The sequence below is a fragment of the Chiloscyllium plagiosum genome, unplaced genomic scaffold (genome assembly GCF_037043375.1).
Source record: "Chiloscyllium plagiosum isolate Xiang-an unplaced genomic scaffold, Cpla_swu_hap1 HiC_scaffold_18, whole genome shotgun sequence".
NCBI classification, from domain to species: domain Eukaryota; kingdom Metazoa; phylum Chordata; class Chondrichthyes; order Orectolobiformes; family Hemiscylliidae; genus Chiloscyllium; species Chiloscyllium plagiosum.
In genome coordinates this window covers 91,339,734-91,360,302 of record NW_028270156.1, presented here as the reverse complement: position 1 = coordinate 91,360,302, position 20,569 = coordinate 91,339,734, and the positions used below count along the sequence as shown (strand labels likewise).

The 20,569-nt window shown below is 45.9% G+C and overlaps 1 pseudogene; it reads left to right on the top strand.

Annotated features, from left to right (window-relative positions):
* LOC148147051 (putative G protein-coupled receptor 139) overlaps nucleotides 1-20,569 on the top strand; it is a 79,875-nt pseudogene that overhangs the window by 35,253 nt on the left and 24,053 nt on the right.

The window sequence follows — 20,569 nt, the reverse complement described above, 5'->3', positions numbered from 1 at the left end:
CAGACCTTGCAATTTATCATTTCAGCTCCAATTATTTGACCAAGTCCATAAAAGCAATGACACATTCAAAAGTGTCACTGGGTCCTCGAAAAAAAACCGGATAATTTGACTCCAGGCTGATATATAATTTGTGTGTTTTCCATTCTGACAGTTAACATAGTGACGATCTACGTCCTTCTTTCTAAAGATTGTGGATTGTCTCCATATGTCAGACATTACCTGGGTGCCATGGCAGTGGCAAATCTACTGGTCATTATCCTCGACTTGATATTAAGACACATTCCTGTTGTTTATTATGAACAGTTTTATTTCATGTATTACATCCCCGTGTGTAATATCCACGCTGTCCTGCTTTATGCAGCCATTGACTGTTCTGTTTGGTTCGCCGTCAGTTTCACTTTTGATCGATTTATAGCAATTTGTTGCCAGAAGCTAAAAACTAAATATTGCAGTAGGGAAACGGCGGCTGCGGTCCTTGGAACAGTGACAGTGTTGAGCAGTTTAAAGAACATTTTCTGGTACTTTATGTTCACAGCTAAGTATTGGCTGGAAAACTTCCCCTGGTTTTGTGATGAAAAAAAACTGTTCGTTACTCCAGAGTCTGGATTGCAATCGAGTTGCTACACCACATTCTAACACCGGCTCTCCCATTTCTCCTGATATTGCTGCTCAATGTTTTCACCGTCAGACACATTTTGGTGACCAGCAGAGCCCGCATGAGACTCCGGGCTCACAATAATGTGAAAGCTCAGTGTGACACAGAAATGAGAAATCGACAAAAATCTGTCATTTTACTGTTTGTGATCTCGGCAAATTTCATCCTGTTATGGTCAACGTTAATGTTTTATTCTATATGGGACCGGATGCATCTTATTGGGTTTAATGCTATTTTTCTACATAGATTTGTGACGGAATTGGGCTTCATACTGCAGCTCCTCAGTTGCTGCACAAACACTGTGATTTATGCTGTAACACAGAAAAAGTACAGAAAACAGCTGAAGAATGTGTTGAAATATCCCTTTGCCCAAATTAAAAAATCAATTACATTCCCTCAAAAATCAATACCTTAAGGTCTTTCTCGATTCAGTTCATTGTTTCAACAACAAAACAACCTGACACCGTGATAACCGATTGAGGATCGTGCTGTTTTGTCAAATCTTATCCTACAGGGAATTATAGGGACACATTTCAAAGCTTCTCACAATTCAGGGGACAGTAAGCAATGAAGCATCCCAATATCTGCATGGATCACTTCAAATTGTAAACAATAAACGTGTTTATTAAGAAGTTCCAAGCAGCAGAGTGAGCTATATTGTTATTTCTGCTTGTGTTGAAGAAGCTGAGCTGGAGAGAGACTGACTCAGCACCAAGTCCTGGACCTCAGGGAATGTAAGAGTAACGGAGCTGATCTCAGGTGATTAATTTAAGTCACTCCATCTCTACTTTTACCGCTGGGTCACTCAGTTCGATCTTGCCTTCGGCAGAATTCAACTCATTTGCTTTGTCGGTTTCTATCCATATCTCCTTCCAGCGCTCACACTGTCCCTCTATATATATATTTCTCTCTGCTATTTCCGTTAACAAACTCAGTTTTTCTGCCCATTCGCCATTCTCGTTCACAGTCTCTTTCGGTCTTGCACTCTCTGTCTCTTAATATCCCTCTTTCTAAACCTACCTTCTTCGAATCCTCTCTCATCTTCCGTTGTAAGGAAACAGAGACAGGGTTTGGTGGTGCTGTGCATTATTGGTCGTTGACAGAGTAACAGAGAAAGTGTTGTGGAGTATCAGTCCGTTGCTTCGGTAAAAAGCTGCGGATTGGGTCCAATGCGTTCACAGGGGACACAGTTGGTGTGAGAACATTGAACGTTACTCAGGTGCAAATGTACGAATGGCACCACGCTGTGGCCAGGATGTAACAGTGGGATTGGAACAACAGGGGATTGTGTGCGGATGGGGACGGAGGCCATTTCTAGAGGATTCGCTGAGGAGGGGTTTACAGGCCAGTGCTCAGGTTAGTGAGTGTGGGGGAAAGTGATCTTGACAGAGGGGCAATGAGTGGGATGGTGTGTCTGACGGTGGAGTAGTAGATGTGGAGGTGAGAGTGACGCTGGAGAAGTGTGAGGCTGAGTGTGTATGGCGGAAGGGGAGTGTGCACAAAGTGACAGAGTTTGTGGAGAAGTGAGCCTGAGAATGGAGTAGTGCCCCGGGAGAGAGACTGACACTGCAGTAGTCTGTGGGTGAGTCAGCGTGGTGGTGGGGAAGTGAGAGTGGAGTGTGTGTGATCGAAGGGAAATGAGCAGGGAAGTGAGTGTAACATTGTTGGAGAGAGCAGAGGAGTCAGCATGATGATGGGAGATTGAATGGGTGTATTTGCATAATGGTGTGGATGTGCCCGGGAATGAGTGTGACGGTTTGGGAGAAAGTCCATAAGTGTGCTGAACGTGAGTGAGTATGCAGATCAGTGAGCATAACGGTGGGTAAGTGAGCGGTGGTGTGCGCTTGATTAAGGGGTGGTGAGCGAGGGAGTGAGCGTGACCCTGTGAGAGTGTGCAGAGCAATGAGCATGATGGTGGAGTATTGACTGGCGAAGTATGTCTGAATGTGGGAACTTTGAGGGTAGAACTGAGTACGACAGTGGGGGAGAGTGCAGAGCAGCTCGCATGATGCTGAGGGAGTGTGCACTGGAGTTACGGGACAGAGGGTAGTCTGCAGCTGAATGAGAGTGTGGTGATGTAGTGTACAGTGAGTGTTGGTGTGAGGGTAGGTGAATGTGTAGGGGTGTGGGCGTGGCAGTGGACGTCGGTTCTGGTTAGTTAGTGTGACAGTGGGGTTGTGGGACCGTTACATGGAGCGAATGTGCAGGGGACTGAGCATAAAGGTAGGTGTCTGTGCGGGGAAGTGATTATGACGATCTGGGAATGCACATAGGAGTGAAAAATACAGTTCTGACATTAGGATGGTAGAAGTGTCTGCGTGTTAGTGACTGAGATGGTGTTGGATTGTTTGGGCCAGTGAGCGTGATGATGACCGAGTGTGCTGAGATGTGAACGTGACAGTGCAGGAGTGTGCAGAGGAGTGTACCTGACTCTGGAGTAGAGTATGGGCGAGTGCGAATGACGATGTGAGATTGTACAAGAGAGTGCGTTTGATGGCATGGAAGTGTGTGAGGGAGTGCACATGTGGTTCAGGTGTGTTCCGTGGAGTGTGAGCGATGGTGGGGTCTTGTGCTGGGGAGTGTGTTCGACAGTGGGGAGCTGTGTGAAGAAGTGAGTGTGACAGTGGAGTAGTGTGAGGGGACTGAGTGTGACAGTGGGTTAGTTTGCAAGGAGAGTGAGTGCGATGATGGTGGAGTCTGCATGTAATGAGAGTGACACTGATGGAGCGAACAACGAGTGGACATGACGGTGTGCAAGTAAGCAGGGGATTAAGCCTGATGGGTGGTTGTGTGCACGGAGGGTGAACGAGATGGGAGCGACGAGTGCAGCAGCATGAGCTTGACAGTGGGGTAAGTGGAGGACAATGAGTTTGATGGTGGGTGTGAGTGCGGTTCTGAATATCTGGGAGTGGAGTATCCACGGAGAGTGAGTGTGACGGTGCGGGAATGTGAGATTGGTGAGCGTGATGGAGGACTAGTGTTATGGTGAGTCAGCATATCGGTGGGGAAATCTGTGGGCAATTGGTAGTGGCGGTAGTGGCGCATGAAAAAAATGGGATCTGTGCAAAACAGTGTGAAAGTGTGCAGAGGAGTGAACCTGAAGGCGCAGAATTATGTGTGGGAGTCAGGATGATGTTCGGGCCGTGAGCCAGAGACTGAGTGTGATGGAACAGATGTGCAGGGAAGCGGAGTGTGCGTGATAATGAGTGAATGAGTGTAATCGTGGAAGAGTATGAGGAATATTTATATTGACGGTATGGATGTGAATGAGAGAACGAGTGTACTGGGGAGATTGAGCACAGGAGCATGCCTGAAGGTCGGTGAGTTTGCCGGGGATTGTGCATGATGGTGGGGAAGTTAGTGGGGGTATGCATGATCAAGTGGAAGTGAGCAGAGCCGTGACCATGACTTTGGGAGAGGGAGAAGGGGAATGTGTGTGATGGTCATGGGGAAACCGAGGGAGTGTACATGTTCATGGGGTAGTGAGCGAGGGAGTGAGCATTACGGTGGCAGAATATGCTAAGCAGTAAGCATGGTGGTAAGGGAGTCAGTGATGGAGTGAGATTGATGGTGGGTAGTGTTCTGAGACAGTGAGTGTGAAGCTCAAGGCGTGGGTGGGGGAATGAAAGTGATGGAGAGACAGCATGCACAGAAGTAAGTGAGACTGTGGGGTAGTTTGCGGGGGAGTGAGTGTGACTATGGGTAAGTGTTCAGTTAAATGATCAAAACAGTGGGAGAGTGTGTGCGTGAGTGAACGTCACGGTGAATGAAAGTATGGGAAGTACGAATGATGGTGTGGTAATATTTAGGGGAGTCAGCATGACGTTAAGGGTGTTTGTTGGTGAGTGGGTTTGTTGGTATGCAAGTTTGTAGGGAAGTGAGTGTGATGGTGGGAGAGTGTCCAGGTTAGTTAGCATGAAGTAGGGCGTCCGTGCTGGGGAGTGAGCGAAACCGTGTCGTCCTGTGCAAAGCAAAAGTGTGTCGGTGGCTTCGTGTGCAGCGAGAGTGACATTACAATCAGGGAATGTGCGGGGGAATGAGGATGAGGGTGGCGGAGTGTATAACAAGTGTGCATGACCATGTAGAAATGTGCGCAGGAGAGACTCTGACGTTAGCAGAGTGTGCAGTGGAGGAAGCGCGACATTCGGATGAACGGGGGTGAGTGAAAGTGATAGTGGGGGATATGCATGGAGAGTGATTGCGATGGTGGGGTACTGTGTGTGAGACTGTGTGTGACAGAGAGGGAGTATGTGAGGGACTGAGCGTGAGGGTGTGGATTTCTCTGGGAGAATGAACGTGATACTTGGGCAGTATTCACTGGAGTGAGAGCGACAGTGACAGCGATGAAGTGTGCAGGAATATGAGCTTCACAATGGCTGAGAACCATCACAATGGGTGATTTCAGTGTGCAGGTGGAGGCATGTGTGGAAGAGTGAGCATGATTGTGGTGTAGTGTTTGTACGAAAGTGGGGGAGAATGCAGAGAAAGTGAGTGTGATGGTGGCAGAGTGTGCGTTTGAGTGGCAGTGACTGTGGGGGAATGTATGGCGACTGTGCATGATGGTGTTAAAGTTACGCAGGAGAGTGAACCTGATGTGACGTGAGTGTACTGCGGAGTCAATGTGATGGCAGTGGAATCTGCAGCGGATTGAATGTGGGAGAGAATGTGACAGTGGAGTGTGCACAGGGAAGTGAAAAAACTGGATGAGAGCGTGCAGGGGAATGAACGTGATGCTGGTAAAGAGTGCAGGGAAATGAGTGTGGTGGTGTCATAATGTTTGGGCGAATACGTGTGACAGTGAGGGAGTATGCAGGTGTTTGAGACTTTAGGTTTGGGAGTGTACAGGGGATTACGTTTGATGGGATGTTACTGTGTGGCTGAGTGAGTGTGAGAGACCATAGAACAACACAGGAGAGGACAGATTATTTGGTTGCTCGAAATGGGAAACTAATCTGAAATCTATAAAACGACACTACTCCATGTTAATCCATATGTTTATCCAATGAGCATTTAAGTGTCCTTAAATTTGGCGACTCTACTACTGTTGCAGGCAGGCTGTTTCTCGCCCCTACTATTCACTAAATTAAGGATTGCCCTCTGAGATCTGTGCTCTATCAATCACCCCTCAGTTTAAAGCATTGTACCGTCGTGCAAGCTATTACCATCGGAGGAAAAAGGCTCTCACTGCCCATCATACTTAACATTTGCATTATCTTACATGTCTCACTTAAGTCACCTCTCAACTTCCTTTACCCTACCGAAAACAGCCTCAAGTCCCTCATGCCTTCCACATCTGACCTTCCCTCCTTAACAGGCAATATCCCAGTAAATGTACTCTGAACCCTTTCCAAAGCTTCCACATCATTCCCATAATGCGTTGACAAGAACTTTACACAATACTACAACTGCAGCTGCACCAGAGTTTTCTATAGCTATTATCCATAACTCTGCATGACCTCATTCTCTGAAACTCAATCCCTCTCCTCATAAAAGCTAACACACCTTGTGGCTTCACAATAAAGTTATCAACCGTGGTTGAAACTTGCAGGAATCTATGTACATGGATACCGAGATCTCTGCTCGTCTACAATACCAGGAATGTTACCATTAGCCTTGTGTTCTGCCTTCTTGTAACTCCTTACAAAGTGAACTATTTCACACTTTTCGTAATTACCACCTCTCAGCCCAACTCTGCACTTTATCTATGTCCCCCTCTGACTTAAAACAGCCTTCAGCACTATCCATAACTTTGCGACCTCATTGTCATCCGCAATTTTACTCACCCATCTTTCTCCGCCCTCTTCCAGGCAAAGTATAAAAAAGACAAACAGCAGTGAACCCAACACAGATCCACTCGGAACTAACGCCAGGATGAACATTTCCCATCAACCACCGTTCTCTATCTTCTGTCAGCGTACCAATATCTGATTTTCACGGCCGAGTCGCCCTGAATCTGATAACTCCGAATTCTGCGCAACAGCATACAGTGGGGAACCTTATCAAACGCCTTACTGAAATCCATATGCATCACGACAACCGATTTACCCTCATCTAACTGTTTGCTCACCTTCTCAAAGATCTGAATAAGGTTTTTGAGGCAGAAGATAACTTTGCCAAAACAGTGTTCCCTGTCACTAATCATTCCTATTCCTTCCCGAGGATTTGTATCCTATTTTTTTAACCTTTTTCGACGCATTACCCAGAACTGAAAAAAATGCCCACTGGTCTACAATTACCAGCATTGTCTCTACTCTCCTTCTTGAACAAATGATCACCATTTGTTCACCTCCAGTCTTCTGCCACTATTCCTGAAGACAAGGACGACTAAAAGAACAAACCCAACCGCTCCACAATCACCGCCCCTCCCCGCACAACCCGACCTCGGTTCCCAGAGAATTCTAGGTAAATCCCATCTGGCCCAAGGGACTTATCAACTTTCACACTTTCATGAATCGTGAAGACCACCTCCTTATGTACCTTAACCTAATTTGTTCTCGTAGCTGGTATCACAGAATGCGATGCGACAAATCATTGTACTTTTCCAGGTGATAATGCTGACAACAAATACAAATAGATGCGGTGTGTGTGTGAGGGCGTGGGCATAATGGCGTGGGAGCGCCTTTGACAATTGGGTAATGTGCAGCGTAGTGACTCGTGGTAAGAGTGTGTAGTGGAATTAGTGTAACAGTGTGCAAGTTGTGGAGGGCATGACGGTGAGGGAATGTGCGGCGGGGTGAGCGTGACTGTGGTGAAGTAAATGGGGAGTAAGTGTGATGGTGGGATTGAGTGTGTCACTTTGAGAGTGTCTGGGAGAGTGACCGTGACGATGGGTGATTGTGTGCCGTTGTATGCACAGTAGGGTACACCATGGTGGCTGGTTATGAGGGTCAATTAGCAGACATTTGTGGGAGTGTGTGGGGACTGTGCGTTAAAGTGGAAGGGTGTGCGGGGCAATGAGGTTGTTGGTAGACGTTTGTGTAGGAGCGAGAGCATAACGGTGTGGGAGTGTGTAACAGAGATAGCATGGTGGTGGGAGAGTGTGCGGTACAGTGAGCGGGATGCTGGCGGTGAGGGCAGAGGAGAGAATGTGACGGTGGGCAACTGTGCGGTGGAGTGAGCATGACATAGGGGTGTCGGCGTGAAGTCAGTGAGCTCGTCGTGGAATGAGTTATGAGCGTGCACGATTATGGATGAATGAGCGGGGATATGAACCTGGTGTCTAAGTCTCTTTGTGGAGTGTGCATAATGGTGGTGGAGTAGGCAGCGGAGTGTCTGCGATGGTTGATGAGAGATAAGCACACTGTGCATGGGTAATGTAGAAAGTTGCGGACTGAGTGCAATCACGGGGAGTGTCTAGGCAAGTGAACGTGACTGTGGGATTGTGTGCGGGTGAGTGAGTGTGATAGTGTGAGTGTGCGGGTATTGAGTAAAACAGTGTGGGTGTATGCATGTGATGGCAATGAAGGTGTAGGCATGTGCAGGTGGCATTATTGTGGTGGTGGTGGAGTGTGCTGAGGTTTGAACGTGATGTTGAATGAGAGTGACTCGATTAATATTAATGGCTTCCGAATGTATGAGGAAGTGAGCATGAGGACGGATTATGTGTGGAAATAGAGTGTGTTGATGTGAGAGTGTGTGGGTTGGAAAACATGATGGTGGGGGAGTATGTGAGGGACTGTCATAGTCATAGAGTCATAGAGTGCACTGAAGAGCTTGTGTGGGAGAGAGGGAGATGGAAGGAATGTGCAGATTAGCGTGTGAGGGAATGAGAGTGAAGCTGGTGAAATGTGTGACAGAGTCCGTGAAATTGTAGTGAGTTGTGAGGGGGATTGAGCGTGACAATGGAGTTAGTACCCACGATGGTAAATGTGACGGTGGTGGTGTGTGCGAGCGTGTGAGCATGATGGTGGGGATAGCGCAGGACAACGATCACTATGGTGTTGGATTGTGTGTGGGAGTGAGCATGGTGCTGCGTTGTGTGTGAGGGAGAGTGTTTGAAAATTGTGGAGTGCGCAGGAGATGGCGTGGGATAGCAGTTGAGTATGTGGTGCATTAAGCATTATGTGGGAGAGTGAACAGGGTTGTGTGCGGGCGAAGAGCGTGAGTTTGGGGGAAGTTTGCTGTGTTGTGATTGTAGTTTGAGAGTGATGGTGAGGCAAGTGTGCGGGGCACAGTGCGTGCTCTGGGACAGAATGCATGTAGTGAGAATAACGGTGGGCAGATGTGTGGGAGGATGTGAACGTATTGGTGGGGACATGCGCCGAGGAGTGAGTGTGACTGTGTTGGAGTGTGCAATAAGTGAGCATTTTGGCGAAGAAGTGTGCAATTGAGTGAGGTTAGATGTTAGGAAGTGTGCGGGGTGCGTGCCGGACAGTGGGAGAGTCTGAGAGGGATGTGAGTGATAGTGAGCCTGGGGGAATGCGCATAGCAGTGTGTAAGGAAGCGAACGTGACAGTGGGGGACTGCACAGCACACTGAGTGGGACAATGGTGGACTGTGAGGGAGAGTGAGCGTAACCATGTGGGTTTTTTTGGGTGAGTGAGTGCCACATTGCGGGAGTGAGCGGGCGAGTAAGCGGGATGGTGGCGACGTGTGTGCGATTGTGTGCAGGTGAGTGAGCCCGACAGTATGGTAGTGTGCTGTGAATTGAGTGCAATTTTCTGGGAGACTCCGGAGAGTGAGTGGAACACTGGGTATGTGATACTGTCCTTGGCCATGATGGCGTAGAGTGCGCGGGTACTGCGCATGCCCGTGCAGTGTTGTGCGGCAGGGTGAGCTTGACAGTTGGAGAGGGTGCAGGCTTCTGCGCCGAAGTCTGAGGGAATGTGCAGGGGAATGAGCCTGATAGCTGTCTCCTGCGCGGTGGAGTCAACTGGATTGTGTGACTGTGTGTGAGAGTGTGTGTGTGTGTAATCTGTCTGGGTAAGCAGGCGAGTGTGAATTTGGTTGACAGTGAATGGGGGAGTTGGTGTGATTGTGGGGGAGTGAACAGGGCAGTGAGTGTGACAGTAGGGATGTGAGTAGGGAGTCAGCATGATTCTTGGGGTGCGCATGGGGCAATGTGAATTTTGGAGGTGCAGTGGACAGTGAGGAGTGTTACATAAGATTACAACAGAATCTTGCGGGTGTGTGAAGGTTGTGAGTGTGAGAGTGACTGTGAGTGCGATGGAGTGAGCGTGACAGAGAGTGAGCAGGAGAGTGTGCATGGTGTGTTGCGAGCGTGACTGCGTGTGGCAGTGTGCACGACTGTGGGAAAGTGAACAGGAAGGAAGCTTAACGGTGAAGCAGTGTGTGGCAGATCAAGCATAGCAATGAACTTTTGTGTCACGGTTAGGCAGTGTGCTGGGAAGTGTCTGCCAAAGGGGGATGTCCATGTGTGAGTGAGTATGATGTTAGGGGAGTGTGCGCGGGAGTGAGAATGCCATTGGAGGACTGTGTGGGGGACTCCGCATGATGGTGTGGGAATGTGCATACAGGTAAGTGAAACGGTTTGTGGAAGAAAGGTGTGCGCATGGGAGTGTATGAAGGAGGCAGAGTGGTGTTAGGATAGTGTGCTGGGCAGTGAGAGTAATAGTGTTTCTACTCGGGGGACGTCATTCACTTGGTCATCCAACCTGTTAAGAACCCAGCAAGTTCACACTGTAGAGATATATTTTATATTGCGCAGACTGCATGATGTGCTGCATAAGTTCCTGGATAGTGAATTGTCATCAACGTATTCACACTGAGGAGAGGTCTTGTAAATGCTCAGACAGCGGGGAATCAATGCAAAAGATCGTGGGAACTGTTTCATCATCAACATGTTCGCATGCTGAGAGAACTCTCAGATGATTTCATTGTGGGACTGGATTCGGGTGGTCATCGCAACTCTCAGTATACCAGCAAGTTGACACTACAGAGAAAGCATTCACCTGCTCCACGTGAGAAAAAACAGTTATCTCACTTTTCGAACTGCTGAGACAGCAGAGATCTCCGACTGGGGTACAGGCCTTAAATTTGCTCCGTGTAAGAACGGAAACCATTCACTGATTGACCTGCTGAGAAAGCAAAGAGTTCATATATCTCAGCAGGGTTTGAAATTTGCTATTCCTCACTTTGAGGACTGAAATCAAAGCTTTAATAACTTTAAAAAAGTTAAATAAATGAGCTTTTCTGAAACAGAATGTGGCAGATCATTGCGAAGATGTGATTACCGAGTATTTGAAGTGTCAGCACAGCTTCGGTAAGGATACACAATATCAGTCAAATATGTTTGAATTCTTTGAGGTGATTATGAGCAAGTTAGACAAAGGAGAGCCGGTGGATATCATCTTTTTGGATTAACAGACGGAATTTGGAAAGGTGCAGCATGGAAAGCTGTTAAATGAGAGCCATCGTGTTATGAGTAAGGTACACCAGGGATTGAGCTTTGGATGACTGGCAGAGGAGAGAGAGCTGGATAAAGGTGTGTTTTCAAGGCTGGTAGGCCGAAAAATGTGGAGTTCAGCAGGCGTCAGTGTTGGTACCACAACTGTTCACGTTAAGCATGAAAGATTGTTCAAAGGAATTAGACGTTGTTATTGTTACGTTTGCAGACCATACAATGACGGATGGAGGGACTGGTCGTTCTGAGGAAGCGGGAAGACTGAACAATGACTCCAATAGGCTGGAAAAAGAAGCGGCCTGAGGAAAGTGTGAGCTCATACAGTTTGGTCGGAAGAATGAAGAAGGAAAGGCTTTAGAAATGTGAGTGCAAATGGTTTTGGGAGATCGAGTTGAGGATTCTATTCGGGCAAGCATGCTGGTACAGTTGGTGGTTAGGAAGGCAAACACAATGTTGGCCATTATTTCAAGAGATCCAGGAAACAACAGTGAGATGTCCTACTGACACTATAAGAGTTTAACTACAATTGGAATATTTGAGTTATGTTGAGCAACGTGACTAACGAAAAATGTGTTGGAGTAATCCATCGGAGGGTTACAATCGGCTGCTCAGTGGTTAACACTGCTATCTCACACCGTCAAGCACTTAGGTTCAATTCCAGCCTCTGATGACTCGCTGTGGGGTTATTGCATATTTTCCCTGGTTCTGCTTGGGTTTCCTCCCACAGCCCAAAGGTGTGCTGTTATGTGGATTAGCCATGCTAAAGTATCCATAGCGTCTATGAATGGCTAAGTTAGGTGGTTGAACCAAATAAAACACAGAGTTACAGGGTAGATGAATTTCTGCGATGCCCTTCCGAGGTTCACTGTGGACTTGTTGGAACGAATGGCCTGATCCGACATTTTAGGGTTTCTATGAGAATAAGATTGATCACAGTAATGATAGGCTTGTCATGTTAGAATAAACGAGAATCATTAGATATATAAAAAACTGCGTTCGAATGAATCTCGTGAACAGGACAAAGTGTGCAGTAGCATTCCGAACAATGCGGTCACACAGCCAACGAGGGTATATGAGATAGCCTTGGCAAATAGTTGTTAGGACCATCCAAACATATCTAAACGCATATTAAGAGCAAGACAACAAATAGGGCCGGTTTCAAGTGGAAGAAGTCAACTTTTCTTTTGAGCTGCAGGAGGTGGGAGAGATAGTAAATGAATGTCACGATTAAGTTATTACGGTGAGAACAAATACAGAGTGGAGTACATGCGAAAATATTGGTATTGTGTGAATAGTTTACTTTACAAAAATGGAAGTGCTGGAGGTCTTTGGAAATATAAACTTGGATATTTATTCTGGATCTGATCTCCACTGAGGCATCATCTATAGTAGTGCCCTGTCCTGTAATGTTCAAGATATTAATAAGCAAGAGACAGAAAAGCAAATGTTTCATAGAATGGTGTTAGGAATAGAAGTTTAGAGTTAAAAGAAGAGGCTAACAAGGCTGGGACTTTCTACATTGGAGTGAAGGAGGTTGAGGGGAAACCTAAAGAGGTTTTTAAAATCATTAAAACTACAGGCGCCTTTTACGTTGGAGGATGGATTTCAAAGTTCGACGGTGTATGTTTAAGGTGAGAGGAGGAAGATTTAAAATGACACCGGGATAAGTGTTTTACACAGTGAGTAGTTCGTGTGTGAAATGAAAATCCTGAGAAAATGATTGATGTGAGTCCAGTTACAAGATTTGAACGATATTTGAATAATAGAAACGCATTCAGAATGGACTTTATTCAAGTACATGCGAAGATCTAGACCTTCTTGCCGAGTCTCCTCGCTCTCGGGATCGGTCAAAAGGATCACGAGGAGTGCGGTCTGTTTAAAGCAAGGTTACCACTTTAATAACTTAAGACAGCCTGGCGCTGAATTGTCCAGAAATACATATGTTAAAATCTTCTGTGATCCGTGAAGAAATGACGAAATTACATTCGAAAATTACACATTATTTATATCATTTTAAGGGAAAGTACAGCCTTAATTGCAAGAAAAGGCCATTGAACATACAATAATACCGCACAGAACAGGCACTTCGGCCCACGATGTTGTGGCGAACATTTGTCCTAGCTTAAGCACCTATCTATGTACCTATCCGATTGCCGCTTTAAGGTCACCAATGATTCTGACTCTGCCACTCCCACAGGCAAAGCATTCCATGCCCCCACCACTCTCTGGGTAAAGAACCCACCCCTGACATCCCCCCATATCTTCAGCCCTTCACCTTAAATTTATGTCCCCTTGTAACACCCTGTTGTACCCGGGGAAAGAGTCTCTGACTGTCTACTCTATCTATTGCCCTGATCATCTTATAAACCTCTATCAAGTCACCCCTCATCCTTCGCCGTTCCAATGAGAAAAGGCCTAGCACTCTCAACCTATCCTCTTACAACCTATTCTCCATTCCAGGTAATATCCTGGTAAATCTCCTCTGCACCCTCTCCAAAACTTCCACATCTTTGCTAAAATGTGGCGACCAGAACTACACACAGTACTCCAAATGTGGCCTTACCAAGGTCCTGTGCAGCTGCAACATCACCTCACGACTCTTGAATTCAATCCCTCTGTTAATGAACGCGAATACACCATAGGCCTTCTTACAAGCTCGATGCACCTGAGTGGAAACTTTCAAACAGCTATGAACATTGAACCCCAAGATCCCTCTGCTCCTCCACCTTACTAAGAACCCACCGTTAACTCTGTATTCTGCATTCTTATTTGTCCTTCCAAACTGGACAACCTCACACTTGACAGTGTTGAACTCCATCTGCCACTCGTCAGCCCAGCTCTGCATCATATCTAAGTCCCTTTGCAGCCGACAACAGCCCACCTCACTATCCACAACTCCATCAATCTTCGTATCGTCTGCAAATTTACTGACCCACCCTTCGACTCCCTCATCCAAGTCATTAATAAAAATTACAAACAGCAGAGGACCCAGAACTGATCCCTGCGGAACTGCACTGGTAACTCCCCATCAATTTACTCCCTTGCTTCTCTCAGAATTCTGGGATTGATCCCATTATATCCTTGAGACTTGTCGATATTAACGCTTTTCAGAACAACCAGCACATCCTCCATTTTTTAATAAAGAAATGACGTGGATTATCAACAGATCCTTCTCTAGGCTCACGAGCCACGACGTCCTTCTCCTTTGTGAATACCAATACAAAGTATTCCTGAAGGATTCACCCACTTTCACCAGCTCCGCAATTAATTCTCCCCATTGTCCTTGAGTGGGCCTACTCTTTTCACTGGCTAATATCTGAATCCCGATAAACTAGTTTGGGATTTCCCTCCATACTGTTTCGCAAAGTCATTTCCTTTTTAGCACTCCCAATCTTTTCTTTACATTTTTCCTGTGTGTTATGGTTGTAGAGTTCTCTGAGTGTCTTGAATTCACATTCCAATATGTGCCTCATTTTTCTTTTTGTCTGTGCTCGCAATGTCTCTTGTCATCAAAGATTCCCACATCTTGCCATTCTTACCACCCTATCTCTATGACTAGATCTCATATTCCTAAATGCAGTCACATCTAAATTAGTCTGATGGGCATCTCAGAAAATTCTTCCAGATTCATCAGAATAGCGCTTATTGTTTAGGTCCGTTTTAGCTTCAGCTGAAACTCAGAACCGTATACAAACCTTCTTCAGCTACGTGTGGTTTCTATTTCTTGTCATTTATCCTCTTTATTTTACTTGTCATTCGCTCTTTTCGAAATAAATCTGATCAAGGTCGCTTGCCATTTCTTGCCAGAATCATTTCACACTGACCGCTTGCTTTGTAATTTCGATTTTGATTTCACTCCTTTGCATACTCCTCTTGGCTTTGTGTGAGTTGCTTTCCCACTGTCAGGTGTAAGCTTTACTGTTCTGCCTGTGCGTTTTTAGATTTCAATGGAGCTCTGGATTTAGCAGCCTGATAAATTTTAGTCTGTGAATATGCATTTTCTTGGAACCACGTTAATCTCTCCTCTGAATGCCTGCCAATCCACTGATTCTGATTTATCTTCTAGTTCTTGTTTCCTGATCACTTCAATTAAATCTCTTCTCAGATTATCAAAGTTCGACTGTGCCATATTAAACCACTAACTCTTAGGCTAACTTTATGCTTTACAATACTTATGTAGAAATCAAATGAATTATGATCACGAGTCCCTAAATACTGCCCTTTGCTCTACAAGATGGCAGTGATAATGAGTTTGGGCAGTGTTGTCTGAGGAGTGACATGGTACTCACATCTGCTGCTGAGTGTCGGTGGTGAAGGGAGGGAGTGAATGTCAGTGTCTGTGTGATACCATGAATGTAGGCCAGATATTTTCAAACTGCAGATCCCTTACGTTGTTTGCATAAAGCAAGGTATAGAATGGATGCAACCAGCTAGCGCTCACAAATCCCAACAATCTTTGTCCAGGAATGAGCATGATTGGACAATACTTTTCATTCGAATCTATTCATGGAACATGATCAGATGTCCCACAAATTGGAAACAGGCTATTTCGCCCATCAAGTCCACACTGACCCTCCACAGATTAAATCAGCCAGATCCATTCACTTACATTTACCCCAGAATAATGCATCTAACACGATGAGCATTTTAACATAACCAACTTATCTGACCTCCACACCTTTGGATTGTGGGAGGAAGCTGAATAAAACTGACACAGACACGGGGCGAATCTGCAAACTCCACACAGGCAGTCGCCCAGGGTGGGGAACGAAGCCTGGGTCCTTGAAGCTGTGTGGTAGGCCTCCTACCCACTGTGCCACCGTGCCACCTATCCCGAATAGCCCTTGTGAAGGTGGGGGTGAGCTGCTGTATTGAACCGCTGCAGTTCAAGCACTGTCAACAGGCTTACAATGCCATTAGCGAGGGAACTTGAAACAGTGACACTGAAGGAAAAGCAATATATTTCCAAACCAAGATAGCGTGTTGCTTTGAATCAACGTGAACATGCATCTGCTTTCATTGTCCTTCTTGAAGGTCAAGGTTTCAGAGGGACATTGTTCTGAGCCTTGTAAAATGATTGCAGAGAACCATGTCGATGGCAGACATTGATACGACTGATTGTCAGTGTATGAGGGGTAAAAATGCACTCATAGAATTAAAGGGGGCTATTTCATCGCACACACATTCAATTTGTGTCTTACAGATGTCGGACAAGCTTTAGGAAAACATGGGAAAAGTTATTTTTGCAGGAATGCTATCACTTGACATATTCTTCCAGCCAATAGCTGTAAATGTGTGACTCAGCAGTTCAGGTATTATCCTAGGTACAGGAGAGTCGACGTTTTAGCATAAGCCCTTCACAAGAACGGGTAATTAATTGATATTGACAGTCCAGTTCTGGTTAATGGCAATCCCTGTGATATTAGTAGTTGAGAGATCGATGATGGTGATGACATTGAATGTTGCAGGATATATGTCCAATTCTGTATTGTTGGAAGTGATCGTTATCTTGAAGAGATGTAATGCAAATGTTACTTGTCAATTTTACGCACAGAGCTGCATATTTTGCATACCTGAGCCACCACGAATGGCGATGATCATGGTCTTATCATTGGCGAACACCCGCAGTTGTGATTGTACGGTGGAAGGATGGTAATTTATCAAGCAGCTGAAGATTGCTAAGCCAAGGGGAGAGAACAGTCTTATGACTCATTGATATTGTCCCTCCGTCTAAGCTAGGAGTTTCTGAGGTTTGTAACTGCATGTCTGAACAGATTAATATTAACATATCTCCCCTCAGGAGATGAGTGACGACGTGCTTATCTCAATCAATGGGACGGCTATTTTATAATGGAGACTAATGCCAACAGTTTTGCATTCCTGCACTGACTGAGGTGACTGGAAAAGTCTGTCCTACTCAACCTCTTCCTTGCTTGACGCAGGATGAATGTCCATTTAAACTACAACAAGGCGTCTCTGTCTGACGAGAGAGCAATCCTAAAATCCCATAGGAGCATAGTGCTTTACCTTTCCATTTCACATCTTTAGACTTACCCAGAGCTGTCCTGGAGCTGAGATGGCTGCTCTCCACCAACCCCAACCATTTTACTTTGCACCAGGTATAACTTCAACCAATGCATAGATTTCCCTGATTCCCATTTGCTTCGGTTTTTCTGTTAATCCTTGGTCAAATACGGGTATGATGATGTTAAGTGTCGTCACTCTGGCCTCATCTCCCGATTTCAGCTTTAAAAAAATGTTGCCCAACTTTAAACGAAGGCTTCAATGAGGTCAGGGGATGAGTGACCCTGATAGAACCCAAATTGAGCTTCAGTGAGCATGTTGGTGCTGAGGAAATGCAGTTGGATCCCACTGTAGATGACGCTTTTCATCACTTTATTAATGTTAGGGATTAGAACAATGGGGCAGTCATTGATTGTTTGATGTTTTGTCTGTGTGTGTACAGGACACACATCGATACCTTCCCACATTCTTAGATAGAGACCAGTGCTGTAGCGCAGGAACAGATTGAATGGAATGTTATCACAGCCCACGGCCTTTTCATGATCCAATCCTTTCAGTCAATTGTCGAAAGCACACAGTGATTCGAAATAGTTGAAGACTGCTATCTGGGATTATACTCAAAAAAGATCATCCCATCGACACTTCTGTCTGAACATTGTTGTGAATGTTTCAGCCTTATCATTTCTATTGTCGTGTTGGGCTGTTCCATCACCGAGAATAACTATGTTTGTGCAGCCGTTTCCTACACTGAGTTGTTTGTTTGTCCAGACACCGTTCAACCAGACTTCATGTGATAGGATGGCAGCGATGGGGTCGGATGTGTTGGTTGTGGTCCGTCACTTGCAACGTATGCTTTTTGTTGAAGTGGTGCTGTTTTGGTAACTTCATCCCACTTGTAGGTGTGCCTAGTGCGACTCTTGGTAGCGCCTCCTTATTAGAACATAGAACATTACAGGCCCTTCCACACTCGATGTTGCGCTGACTTGTGGAAACAATCTGAAGCCCATCTATCCGACAGGACTCCAATTTCATTCAAATATTTATCTGATGAGCATTTAAGTGTCTTAAACATTGGCGAGTCTCCTTCTGTTGCAAGCAGTGTGTTCCATGTCTCTACCACTCCCTGACTAAATAAACTACCTCTGACATCTGTCCGATATCTAGCACTCCTCAATGCATAGTTATGTCCCTTCGTGCTCGTCATCACCATCCAAGGAAAAATGCTGCCGCTGTCCACCATGTTTCATGCTGATTTTTCTTCAAACTCAATTAAGCCACCTCACACATTTCTTCGCTGTAATGAAAAAAAGCCTTTAAGTCCCTCAGCTTTTCCTCGTTAGACGTCCTGTCCATACCTGGCAACATCCTAGTAAATCTCCGCTGAACCTTTTCTAAAGCTTCCACATCATTTCTATAAGGTGGTGAGCAGAAATGCACACAATACTCCACGTTCGGCCGCACCGGAGTTTTGCGCAACTGCAGCATGGTGTCCTGGCTTCGAATCTCAATCCGTCGACCAGGAAAACCTAACGAACCATATGCCTTCTTAACAACACTACCAGTCGTTACGTGCAGAAGCATCTTTCAGGCATCTATGAACATGGACACCTAATTCTTCATTGAACAATAGTTTATCAACGGGCTTGATGGTCAGGGTAATGTGGAGCAGATGCCAGACTGTGTTAGTGAAAATTGTGCTGGAGTACAATTCTACCTCTGTTGGTAATGACCCAGATTCACATCACACAGCCGCGTGTGGAGTTACTAGATCAACTCAAAATCTGTCACGTCGAGTAGCACGATGATGATTTCATACACACACAGAGGGTGCTCGCAATGTAAAAGTGAGACATTGACTCCACATATGCTACATGCAGTAGTCACTGTTACCAATTTGGACATCGATCAATGTGTCTGTAGATTGGTGAGCATGAGGTCACGTATATTTCTCCCTCTTCGTCGTTCCCTCCCCATCCAATGCAGACCAAGTCCAGCAGTTGTGTCATTTTTGACTGGACCTGCTCGATTGACAATGCTGAAACCCTCTTGACGCCAGTTTTGAAATGGACCTCACAGTAAACATTATCCTCCTTTGCTACTCTCTCAGTGCTTCTGAAATTATTGTACAATGTAGAGGGATACTGATCCATCAGCTGAGGGACGGTAGTCAGCAGGATGTTTCCGTGTGATTTTTTTTGACACCATGAGGCTGAGGGAGGAGAGTCAGCAGGAGGTTTCCTTGTCAGTGTTTGATTTGACACCTTGAGGCTGAGAGAGGGCAGTCACAAAAAGATTTGAATATCCGTTTTGATCTGACACCATGAGGTTTCATTGTGTCATTTGTTGCTTAAACAGTTTGTCGAGCAGCTTCGCCAATTCTGGCCCGAGCACCCAAACGTTACAAAGGAGCAGTTTGCAGGTTCCACAGGGTTATTTTATTGTTGTCGTTGTCAATAGATGTGCCTCTCCTGTCCTATACGATACTGACACCGTGTCTCTTCTGATTGGACCCTACGACCTCTTCTTCCTTCAGTTAGTCCAACTACCTTGTCGATTCCACAGATTTCTACATTTTATCTCAATACTTTATCATGTAATACCGTTAAACTCTCCATATAATTTCTGTATGTATCCCTTTCACATCCTCCGGCTGCTACATCCATCCTTTTTCTCAGTGACCCATCGTATCTCCACAATCTTCATCATATTTGCGGCTGTAAATTCCGGCAGAATGGCTACTACTCCCACTCTCTGTGATCTCTTCAAGACGTCATACCATTGCCTATCATTCTAACTTCCTCCAGACCCTACACCCCTTTCTCTCGCCGTAACATCCTCCAGCCCGAATCCCTCTCTCTCTGTTTGTAAACTCCTCTTGCTACAACATCCCTCATTAACTCTGGAACCCCGTCCAGGCAAGACGAACCTTGCTAACTCTGTGACCTCCCCCAGACACTGCACTTTCCCTTTCCCTGTAACATTCTCCAGCCTTGAAAACCCTCCTGATCACTATAACGTCCTCGGGCTTATAGAACTCTCCTATTTATGTGACATCCTCAAATCCGACACACCTCCCTTTCAATGCAACCTCCTCCAGCACTTACACCTTTCTCCATCACTGTAACTTTCTCCAGTTCCTACACCCCTCCTTATCTTTGAAATATTCTCCAGCAATACAGTTCATTCTATCTCTCTGAACCCATATGGACGTTACAACATTCGTTACCTCTGTGACGTCCTTCTGCACAACACCAATCCCTCTCTCTGTGCCCCCTCTAGGTATTAGACCTCCTCCCTATCTCGGTGAACCCCTCCAGTCCCTACACCCCTCCGTATCTATGTGGCATCCTCTCGCATTACACTCCCTCCTTATCCATGTAACCTCCTCCAGCTCCTACAACTCTCCCTCTCTCCCTTTGACTCCCTTTACCTGTTAAACCCCACCCTGTCTCTGTGACCACTCCAGCCTCTGCAACCCCTCCCAATGCCCATGAACCCTCCTGTTCGTACACCCCTCACTATCTCTG